The sequence below is a fragment of the Dasypus novemcinctus genome, chromosome 2 (assembly GCF_030445035.2).
Source record: "Dasypus novemcinctus isolate mDasNov1 chromosome 2, mDasNov1.1.hap2, whole genome shotgun sequence".
Lineage (NCBI taxonomy): Eukaryota > Metazoa > Chordata > Mammalia > Cingulata > Dasypodidae > Dasypus > Dasypus novemcinctus.
In genome coordinates this window covers 133,990,552-134,003,159 of record NC_080674.1, presented here as the reverse complement: position 1 = coordinate 134,003,159, position 12,608 = coordinate 133,990,552, and the positions used below count along the sequence as shown (strand labels likewise).

Sequence of the window (12,608 nt, the reverse complement as noted above, 5' to 3'; positions counted from 1 at the left end):
TGGGATCTTTGCTGTGTAGGGTGTTCCCAAACCCTGAGCATGCTGTTTCGGGGGCTTGTAGGTCAGGAAGTGTCTGGATGTCAATTTGGTGAGACAGTGACAGAAGAGATTCTTGCAAGAGGTGGAACTCTTGGTTTCTGACATGGAAGTCAGAAGTTCTAGGTGGAACGCCTCCCCCTAGGGCTGGCGGCCCATCCGTGGCAGTCCCTGAAATCTTTGTAGTGATGCAGCGCCCCCAGCGGGCTGCTTTGGGGGCTTGCAGGGCAGGAGGTATCTGGATGTCGATTTGGTGAGACAGTGACAGAAGAGATTCTTGTGAGAGGTGGAATTTTGGGTTTCTGACCTGGAGGTCAGAGGGTGCAGGCAGGACCCCTCCCCCTAGGGCTGGCACTCAGCTGTGGGGATCCCTGAAGGCTGTGTTGTGCTGCAGTGCTCCCAGGCCCCCTGTTAACCCAACGTGTGGTTCCCAGGTCTGTGTCCCCTAAACCCTGGTGGCCCAACACTCCAGAAACTCACACACCTTGAGTCTGCAGTGTCACATAGACTTCCCATCCCTGAATCCACCACACCCTGAGGTCCATCTAAGGTCCTTGATTACCCTAGCCATCGGCATTTGTGAGTTTTTTTCTTTTTCCTTTTTTTTATTTCTTTCTTGTCTTGGTTGCTAATATTGCATTGTTTCCAGGTCTTTTCTGCCGTTTTATCCCCCAAGGTCCTTCTTCATTTATTTAGTTTTTTTTCTCCTTTTCTTTTTCTTGCCTGTTTCCCTCCCTTTTCTTTGCCCACCCCCTTTTTCTCTTCTCTATTTTTTTCTTTTCTCTCTTTTTCTTCTTATTTTATTTTATTCTCTTTATATAATAGGTGCTGCAGGGAGCGCTTCACACTTGCTGTGTTTCTTCATCCTCCATTTCCTCTTTTCTGTGTGAATTGATTTTGGCCACCTACACTGTCCACTTTCCCCCACATCTTGCCATCATCCATAATCTACTGTTTCTCTTACATTCCATCTCCCTTTCTTTGGCCCCCAAATTGTCTGACTTTTAATTTCTAATACTTTTGTTCTGTTTTCTGTCTTTTATCCACTCTTGATATTATTGTCTTTCTTTTCTCTTTCCCTCTCTCATGAAAACACTGGCTTTTTAATTCATACTATATTCCTCCCCATATTCAGTTGACTGTCTCATTATAGGTACTCTACTTACTGCTATAACCCTACACAACTTACATGAGATTAATACACATTCTCCCAGATCTCACATTGTTGCTCTGTTAACTTTTATTACCAATACTACTTTATACATTTTCTTTTCTTACTCATTTTGCTTTCCCTGGCCTTAATATTTTCCTTCAAACTGAACTTACCCAGCAACAAGAAAATAGAGTAAGAAGAACAAAGTGACAAAGAGAAGACATAACACTTACACACAAACAACAATTAATTAATCCCCAAGACTAGACAAAGAAGCTAAGGAACTGATTAAACCTGTCAAGATAAAATGATGAACAAACAGCAACAAAAAACTAAAAACCAAACCAATAATCAGGAAAACATTGCTGAATCCAGTGAACAAACTAAAAACCAGGAAGGGGAGCAGAACATCGGACAAGTAATTAAAGATCTCAAAACATATATTAGAGACCAACTTAATGAAGTAAAGGAAGAGTTTAACAATATGAAGAAAACACTTGGAGAGGAAATGGCAGACATACGCAAAAACATAACAGATATGATGGAGATGAACACCACAGTCCAAGAAATCAAAACTACACCCTCAGCAAATAGCAGCAGATTAGAAGAGGCAGAGGAGAGAATTAGCAACATGCAAGACAGTACATCTGAAATCAAACAGATAGTAGAACTGATCGATAAAAAGATAGAAAAAATCCAGCTAGGACTTAGGGACCTGAATGACAATGCAAAATGCACAAACATATGTATTATAGGTATCCCAGAAGGAGAAGAGAAGGGAAAGGGGACAGAAGGGGTGTTGGAGGAAATAATGGCTGAAAACTTCCCAAATCTACTGAGAGAGATAGATGTACATGTCCAGGAATCACAATGCACCCCAAACACCATAAATCCCAACAGGCCCACCCCAAGACATATACTTGTCAAATTATCCAGTGCTCAAGACAAAGAGAAAATTCTAAAAGCAGCAAGAGAAAAGAGAACCATCACATACAAGGGAGGCGCCATAAGATTAAGTGCTGATTTCTCATCTGAAACCATGGAGGCAAAAAGGCAGTGGTATGATATAGTCAAGGTACTAAAAGAAAAAAATTTCCAACCAAGAATACTCTACCCAGCTAAACTAGCATTCAGAAATGATGGAGAGTTCAAAATACTCACAGATAAACAGAAATTAAAAGAGTATGCCAACAAGAACCCTGCCCTTCAAGAAATACTAAAGGGAGTCCTGTAGGAAGAAAGAAAAAAACAGGAGAGGAGAGTTGGAGGAGAGTGTAAGAGCAACAAAAAAGACAAAAAGAGAAGGAAACAAACAAACAAAATATGACAAACACAAGTCCAATCAAAACATGGCTAACATAAATAATTCCTTGAAAGTAATAACACTGAATGTCAATGGATTAAACTCACCTGCCAAAAGATTCAGACTGGAAGATTGGATAAGGAAATATGACCCATCTATATGCTGTCTACAAGAAACACATCTTAGACCCAGGGATTCATGCAGGCTGAAAGTGAATGGCTGGAAAACAATCATACAAGCAAACAATAACCAAAAAAAGGCAGAAGTAGCTATATTAGTATCAGACAAAATAGACTTTAAATGTGAAACAATTGTGAGAGACAAAGAAGGATACTACATATTAGTGAAAGGGACAATCTTTCAAGAAGAATGAACAATCATAAATATTTATGCTCCTAACAAGGGCACCTCCAAACATGTGAGGCAAACACTGGAAAAACTAAGTGAAAGAATAGATGCCTCTACAATTATACTGGGAGATTTTAATACACCACTATCAACTTTGGACAGAACATCTCAAAAGAGAATCAGTAAAGAAACAAAAACTTTGAACGGTTTATTAGAGGAGCTGGATCTAATAGACATATACAGATCATTACACCAGAATACAGCAGGATATACATTTTTCTCAAGTGCACATGGATCATTCTCCAAGATAGACCATATGCTAGGCCACAAAGAAAGGCTCAATGAATTCAGAAAGATCGCAATCATACAAAATACTATCTCTGACCACAGTGGAGTGAAGTTGGAAATCTGCAAGGGCCAGAGGCCGAGATTTCACACTGAGATATGGAAATTAAACAGCACACTCTTAGAAAAACAGTTGGTCAAAGAGGAAATCTCAAAAGAAACTAATAACTACCTTAAAATTAATGAAAATGATAACACAACACACCAAAACTTATGGGATGTAGTAAAAGCAGTACTGAGAGGGAAATTTATAGCCATAAATTCATACATCAAAACAGAAGAAAGAGCAAAAATTGAAGAACTAACTGAACATTTGGAGGAATTAGTGAAAAAACAACAAAGTAACCCCACAGGAAGAAGAAAGAAAGAACAAAGATAAGAGCAGAACTAAATGAAATAGACAACACTTGAAAAGATAAACAAAACCAAGAGCTGGTTCTTTGAGAAGATCAATAAAATTGACAAACCCTTAGCAAGACTAACAAAGAAAAAAAGAGAGAAGATGCAAATACACAAAATAAGAAATGAGAAAGGAGATACCACCACTGATCCCACAGAAATAAAGACTATCATAAGAGGATACTTTGAAAAACTATATTCCAACAAAAATGACAATTCAGAGGAAATGGACAAATTCCTAGAAACACATAAGCAGTCTATATTGATGAAAGAAGAAACTGATGATCTCAACAAACCAATCACAAGTAAAGAGATAGAATCAGTCATTTAAAAACCTCCCAACTAAGAAGAGCCCAGGGCCAGATGGTTTCACAGGTGAATTCTACAAAACATTCCAGAAAGAACTAACACCAATCCTGCGGAAACTCCTCCAAAAAATTGAAACAGAAGGAACATTACCTAACTCATTCTATGATGCCAACATTACCCTAGTACCAAACCCAAAGACACCACAAGAAAGGAAAATTACAGACCAATTTCTCTAATGAACCTAGATGCAAAAATCCTCAACAAAATACTTGCTAACCGTATTCAACAACACATTAAGTGAACTATACACCATGAAAAAGTGGGATTCATTCCAGGTATGCAAGGATGGTTCAACATAAGAAAATCAATCAATGTAATATACCATATAAATAGACTGAAGGGGAAAAAATCACATGATTATATCTATAGATGCAGAAAAACATTTGACAAAATACAGCACCCTTTCTTGATAAAAACACTGCAAGAGATCAGAATACAAGGAAATTTTCTGAACATGATAAAGAGTATATATGAAAAACCCACAGCCAACATTGTTTACAATGGTGAAACCCTAAAATCCTTCCCTCTAAAATCAGGAACAAGACAAGGATGCCCACTCTTACCTTTTCTATTGAACATTGTCTTAGAAGTATGTGCTCGAGCACTGAGGCAAGAACCAGATATAAAAGGCATTCAAATTGGAAAGGAAGAAGTCAAAATTTCATTATTTGCAGATGACATGATCCTATACATAGAAAACCCTGAGAGGACTACAACAAAGCTTCTAGAACTCATAAATGAGATTAGTAAAGTCACAGGTTATAAGATCAATGCACAAAAATCAGTAGCATTTCTGTACACCAATAATGAGCAAGCTCAGGAGGAAATCAAGAATCAAATACCATTTACAATAGTCAATAAAAAAATCAAATACCTAGGAATAAATTTAACTAAAGATGTAAAAAACTTATACACAGAGAACTACACAAGACTGTTCAAGGAAATCAAAGAAGACCTAAATAAATGGAAGAATATTCCCTGTTCATGGACAGGAAGACTAAATATTATTAAGATGTCTATCCTTCCAAAACTGATGTACACATTCAATGCAATCCCAATAAAAATCAACACAGCATTCTTTAAGGAACTAGAAAAACTAGCTATGAAATTTATTGGGAAAGGAAAGAGCCCCTGAATAGCCAAAGACATATTGAAAAAGAAAAACAAAATTGGAGGAATCACACTACCTGACTTCAAAACATACTACAAAGCTACTGTAGTGAAAAGAGCATGGTATTGGCACAAGGAAAGACACACAGACCAATGGAACCAAATTGAGAGTTCTGATGTAGATCCTCATATATATAGTCATAATATTCAATAAAGCCACCAAACCATGTCAACTGGGAGAGAATGGCCTATTCAACAAATGGTGCCTGGAGAACTGGATATCCATATGTAAAAGAATGAAAGGGGAATACCATCTCACACCTTATACAAAAATCAACTCAAGATGGATCGAAGACCTAAATATAAGAGCCAAGACCATAAAGACTTTGGAAAGCAGTGTAGGGAAGCATATACAAGACCTTGTAATAGGAAATGGCTTCATGAACTTCACACCAAAAGCACGAGCAGCAAAAGAACAAATAGACAAATGGAACTTCCTCAAAATTAAAGCCTTCTGCACCTCAAAGGAGTTTGTCAAGAAAGTGAAAAGAGAGCCTACACAATGGGAGAAAATTTTTGGTAACCATATATCAGATAGAAGACTTATAACCTGCATATATAAAGAACTCCTATATCTTGAAAATAAAAAGACAAACAACCCATTTAAAAAATGGGAAAAAGATTTAAACAGACACTTCTCCAAAGAAGAAATACAAATGGCTAAAAAGCACATGAAAAAATGCTCCAAATCTCTAGCTATCAGGGAAATGCAAATCAAAACTACAATGAGATACCATCTTACTCCCATAAGATTGGCAGCTATGAAAAAAACAGAAGACTATAAATGCTGGAGAGGATGTGGAGGAATGGGAACACTCATCCCCTGCTGGTGGGAATGCAAAAGGATCCAGCCATTCTGGAGGGCAGTTTGGCGGTTTCTCAAAAAACTAGCCATATGCCTCAGAGGTAATCACCGGACATTGTAAATCCTCACAGGGCCCACTGGATGGAATGGAGGAGAGTATGGGCCATGATGTGGACCATTGTCTATGAGGTGCAGAGGTGCCCAAAGATGTACTTACCAAATCCAATGGATGTGTCATGATGATGGGAACGAGTGTTGTTGGGGGGGGTGAGGGGGGGTGGGGGGGTGGGGTTGAATGGGACCTCACATATATATATATTTTTAATGTAATATTATTACAAAGTCAATAAAAAAAAAAACAAAAAAAAACTAGCCATAGATTTGCCATATGACCAGCAATTCCACTGCTGGGTATATACCAAGTAGAACTGAAAACAAGGACACAAACCGATGTATGTACACCAATGTTCATAGCAGCATTGTCCACTAATGCCAAAAGTTGGAATCAACCCAAATGCCCAACAACAGATGAATGGATAAATAAAATGTGGTATATACATACAATGGAATACTACTCGGGTTTAAGAACGAATACACTACAAGCACACGTGATAACATGGATGAATCTTGAGAACCTTATGTTGAGTGAAGCAACCCAAGCATTGAAGGACAAATACTACATGACCTCAATGATATGAAATAAGTAAACCAAGCTAGAGACTGGATGATAGGCTTAAAGGAAATTGGGGGTAGAGGAAGGATATAAGTTGACACCTACATGGGTAAAATCTATGATAAGCTGGAGGTAAGTATTTGTACAAGGAAGGGATAAAATGGGGGCATAGGGTTACCTTTGGGTGGGGCTTTGGGGGTTTGAGGGGGCCTAGGGATGGGAGGATGGGTAATATTGCCCAAGAAATTGGGGGGAGGGTTGGGCAACATATGAACATAGGAGACTGTCAGGTATTTGGTTGAGAGTATAATGCTGAGAAAACTTTTTCAAAGATATAAGGAAGGTTACCTCTTTAAGATGCTTAAAGGGGATAATCTGATACAGGACAGGCTCCTAGGGAATATGTGAATGCTCATTTTGCCAAAAGTGGGTTATATCATTGGATAGAGACCTATATAATGAGAGTGAAGGTAGACCCACATCCTGGGGAGGACTGATGCTCTCAAATAGAGGGAATTGTATCTCTCAAGAGAAACAGTGGCTCCCAGGGCATTAGGGCAGTTGAGCCTGTCAAGCCCTCAACACTGTTGCAAGTACCTCTGAACACGGTCCTTCAAGCAATGAAGATTGACTGTCACTGTGGGCCCTAAGGGGAGGGGGAAAGAGGTATTGAATACATGGAACCAATATAACTATGTGGGCAATACAAGTGTTCCATAAGAGTACACAAGGATGGATATAAGACATGTAAAATTACACCAAAAATATATAGGGGCTGATAGGCTAAAATGTAAATCATAATGTAAAACACAACTAAAAATTTAGAAATCGTATAGTCTAAAATAGAAACCACAATGTAAACACAAATGTTACCTTGTTTGAAAGTTATTGTCTCAATATCCATACATCAGTTTCAGTAAATATAGTATGAATATGTAAAAAGATTATTGCTGTGGAAGGGAAAAGGTTTTATGTTGGATATGTGGGAGTACTGTATATTTTATATGTGAACTACGGTGATCTAAAACTCTTGTGAAGATAAGCCTAATAATTAGAAAAAAGAAAAGAAAAAGACAGGACGTAGACACTGAGGAAAAGACATAAGTAGTTGCAACAGAGCAACACTTATTGCAATGATGGAAGGTAAAACATCAAAAACAAAACTTTTGAATTTTTTAATTTTTTTTTTAAGATTTTATTTATTTATTTAATTTCCCCCCCTCCCCTGGTTGTCTGTTCTTGGTGTCTATTTGCTGCGTCTTGTTTCTTTGTCCGCTTCTGTTGTCGTCAGCGGCACGGGAAGTGTGGGCGGCGCCATTCCTGGGCAGGCTGCTCTTTCTTTTCATGCTGGGCAGCTTTCCTCATGGGCGCACTCCTTGCGCGTGGGGCTCCCCCACGCGGGGGGCACCCTTGCGTAGCACGGTACTCCTTGCGCGCATCAGCCCTGCGCATGGCCAGCTCCACACGGGTCAAGGATGCCCGGGGTTTGAACCGCGGGCCTCCCATGTGGTAGACGGATGCCCTAACCACTGGGCCAAAGTCTGTTTCCCATTGAATTTTTTAATTTTTTGATACCCCAATTTATTTTTACCTTAATTTTTCCAAATTAATATGTATTCTTTATCTAACCTTTAAACTCATCGCTATATCCCATTTTACTATTAATGGAACCTGGCAATATATTGGGCTTCACTTTTCAGGAAGTTTTGGATCACAGAGAGGTTCAACAATGGCAGTGGAGGAATACTGGTGTGGGATGTTATTGACAGGGGACACATGATTGGCAGGGAGTTCTACAGGGCATATATCCAGGGTACATAAAAATGTTTGGATATTTTCATAGTGGATACAATTAAAAACAACAACTGAGGGAGTGCTGAGTTCCTAGCCAGGGTAGATCTATCACAGTCCCTAAAGGAACAGCAACAATCCCCCAAGTGCAAAGGCAAAGACCAAAAAAGAATGAAGGTCCAACAATGAGCCCTCAATACTAATGACTATGCTTGTGAACCTGTGCACCTGAAATAAGAACAAGGCCTAGAGCTGCAGGGTGCCTAAGAGTTACCTCCTGAGAGTCTCCGTGTTGCTCAAATTTGACCAGTCTCGAAGCCAAACTCAGCATGTGGATGCGTTGCCTTCCTCCCAGCATGACTCCCAGGGATGAACCTCCCTGGCACCAAGGGATTACTACCAAGTACCAGCTGATGATGTAACTAGAAAATAACCTTGAATAAAGGGGTCAGCTTAGACCAGCAGAATATCTCAATCTACATATAATACCAGGCATTAAAATGCTTTTGACCTGAATCAAGGGGGAAATGGAAAGGACAAATGAGTTTATATGGCTATAAGTCTCCAAAAGGAGCTGGGAGCTTATCAGAGGGGTTGCCTTTATGCACACCTTAGTAGAGTCCCAGAGACAGATAGAGTAGATACAACCCCGGGTATTGGTTCTTCTGAAGGCTACAGAGACTATGGTCATGGCAGATGGAGTTCAGTGCCATGTCAGTTGGCTCTACTTTGGAGTGTGTGTTTCTGTGTGATGGAACTGAACTCAGATGTGATCTTTGTTCACAAGCCTCTCCTATTACTTTTACCAGAACTGTAGTTGGTGCTGAGGTTTAATTTATACCCAGGGGACATGAATCTCTGGATTGACCACGTGATAGCCAGGCCTTGAGCCTCAACAGATTTCAGCTCCTACACTCTGGTTTATTGGACTTACCCCACTCAGATAACATGGAGTTGAAGAAGGTCAACCACTACACCATGGAGCCAAGAGAGCCTACAACTGAAAGCAGGAGTATTGCATCCAGTATCCACGTGGAATCTAAGCCCCCTCTTGTTACAGATGTGGAGTGGACACAACCATTCCAAGGTCCACAGGATGGAGGAATAGAGTATGGATTAGAGTGGACTTACTGATAATCTATTCATGAACTATTGTGATTAGTAATCGAAGAAAATATGGCATTGGTGTGGAGAAAGTGGCCATGGTGGCTGCTGGGGGTAGGGAATGGGAAGACGAGATGAGATGTGGAGGCGTTTTCAGGACTTGGAGTTGTCCTGGGTGATGCTGTAGGGACAGTTACCGGACATTGTATGTCCTCCCATGGCCCACTGGGTGGAACGTGGTAGAGTGTGGGCTATGATGTGGACCATTGACCATGAGGTGCAGCAGTGCTCAGAGATGTATTCACCAAATGCAATGAATGTCTCATGATGATGGAGGAGATTGTTGTTATGGGGAAGGAGTGGGGTGAGGGGGTGGAGGGTATATGGGGACCTCATTTTTTTTAATATAATATTAAAAAAATAAAGAAAAAAGAAAAAAAAAGACTTTGGAATCAGGAAGTGGGGTTCTCCTATAAAATACCTAAACTTATGAAAGTACTTTGGATTTGAATAATGGGTAGAGGCTGGAAGAATTTTGATGTGCTAGACAGTGACCACCTAGATAGAACTGTGGAGAATGGTGGCAGAAAAATAAGTGTTAAAAGCAATTCTGGGGAAGTAGACTTGGCCCAGTGGTTAGGGTGTCCATCTACCACATGGGAGGTCTGCGGTTCAAACCCTGGGCCTCCTTGACCCATGTGGAGCTGGCCCACACACAGCACTGATGCGCGCAAGGAGTGCCGTGCCACGCAGGGGTGTCCCCGCATAGGGGAGCCCCACATGCAAGGAGTGCGACCCGTAAGAAGAGCTATCCAGCGTGAAAGAAAGTTCAGCCTGCCCAGGAATGGCACTACACACATGGAGAGCTGATGCAGCAAGATGACGCAACAAAAAGAGACACAGATTCCCATGCCACTGACAACAACAGAAGCAGACAAAGAACACACAGCAAAAATAGACACAGAGCACAGACAACTGGGGGGGTGGGGGCGGAAGGGGAAAGAAATTTAAAAACATAAAATAAAAATTTTAAAAAGCAATTCTGGTGAGAGCCCAGAAATAAGTGAGGAAAGCTGTAGAGAAAGCTTTTATCACATTAGAGAATACACAGATTGATGAACAGAATGTTCCTAGAATATAAATATTAAAGGTGCTTCTGGTGAGGCCTCAGATGGAAATGAGGAGCATGTTATTGAACATTCGGGGAAAGGCAATCAGTGTTTTAAAATGGCAGAGCACTCAGCAGAATCGTGTTCTGTTAGATGTAAAGAACTTGTAAATGATAAACTTGGATATTTAACTGAAGAGAGCTCCAAGCAAAGTGTGGAAGGTGCAAGCTCATTTCTCTTTGCTGCTTACAGTAAAATGTGAGAGGAAAGAGAAACTGAGATATGAACAACACTTGATTTGGAAAACTTAACTATTCAGATCGCTTGTAATGGAGACAGGGCCTAGGGTATGACTGGACAACCAAGGGCTAAGGAGATAATGCACATAACTCATAGATCCAATCAACTATCTCAGAAGAAGCCAGCAATAGAGATGTGCTTATCCAGGAAATATCTGTGGATGGCCCTTTTGCCTGATGGCTGAGACCCCTGTGACTTGTACAGAAGAGTGACATGGTGTTTGAGAATTTTATATCAGCAGAAACACTGCCAGCCTGGACTGAAAGGGACAGATATGGGATGAAATGAAGGCCATATGAAGATGGAGGTAGGAGAAATTGGAGTGGTGCATCTATAAGCCAAGCAACTCCAAGGATTCCCAGCAAACACCAGAAGCTAGAAAGAGCAAAGAAGGATTCTCCCTACAAGTTCCAGATGGAGCATGGTTCTGCTGACACCTTAATTTCAGACTTCTAGCCTCCAGAAATGTGAGGCAATAGATTTCAGTTGTTTTACATCACCCAGTTTGTGGTACTGTGTTACAGCAGCCCTAGGAAATGAAGGCAGGTTCTCACTAGCTTTTGACTATGTCACTGTTCCTTAGCACCTCTACCAGAGGAAATATGGGGCCTCAGGGAAGTTTTAGTCAGCCAACAATGTTACTTTTTGGCCTCTGGTATATAGTTAGAGATAAAATCAAGATTATCCATTCAAATGAAGATCAGCATTACTGGTCAGTTTCAGTTTTTCACATTATTCCTATGGCCCCATGCCCTGAAATAACTTGAAATTAGGTCAGTAAATATTTAAGATTCTATTGATTTTTTTAGTCTATTGCTAGACCATTTGGGGATAGAAAGGAAAATAATATATATCCTACACACTCAAGGAGCTTGCATTCTAGAATCAATTTATGCTAGAAGCGCTCACAAAGTTTATCTAGTATTTTCCTATAAGCTCCAAGGATTCCTTCCAGAATGTACCCCCAATGAAGTGGTTAGAAATTTCATGCAAATTCAAGGAAAGGGACACAGAGGTACTGAGAGCTGAGGTGGCTTGTGATATGTGTGATGAGGTGACACAAATTAAAGAATTTCCTCTCTGTCGCCAGAGGGAAAATGGATGTGAAGTCTGGGGTAGCAACCAGATTCCTTACCATCAGACTCCTAATGCCAAAAGAGCAGTACCTTTTAGGACAGGATGTCTCAAAAGACTTCTTGATTCAAAGTGTAGAAAGACATTTGTCTGGAAGCTTCTGCAGAAACGAAATTAGGTCTGTGGTTTTTTAGGAAGAGGAATTTTGCTGCTTTCGTGAATAATGAGGGCAGAGTTTGTAAACTAATTAATTCAACAAGTTAAATATCCAAAATATGGTATATTAAAGAGGGCCTAGACCAGAGATACAACAGGTCAGGTTTCTGGAAGTGATTCACTGAATTAAAAACAGAACTCGGCCAATTCTGTGGGTAGAACTTAATTAACTAGATACCAACAAAAATAAATAAAACTTACTGAGCATTTACCATATATGTCAGGCATTGTCCTGAGTCTTTCCATTTACTATTGCAATTAATCCTCATAACAAGCCTATTAGAGAGCTACCATTACTATCCTCAGTTTATTGATGAAGAAATTGAAGTATAGAGAAACTGGCCTAAGGTTCTACAACCAGTAAGAATGGAACAAGCCAGGATTCAAATCTGAAAAGTCTGGTTTCAGAACCC

General features: G+C 40.0%; 1 protein-coding gene across 9 annotated transcripts in view; it reads right to left on the bottom strand.

The window, feature by feature from the left end:
• Nucleotides 1-12,608, bottom strand: part of MEGF10 (multiple EGF like domains 10) — a 421,346-nt gene that overhangs the window by 157,488 nt on the left and 251,250 nt on the right. The window lies entirely within an intron of this gene.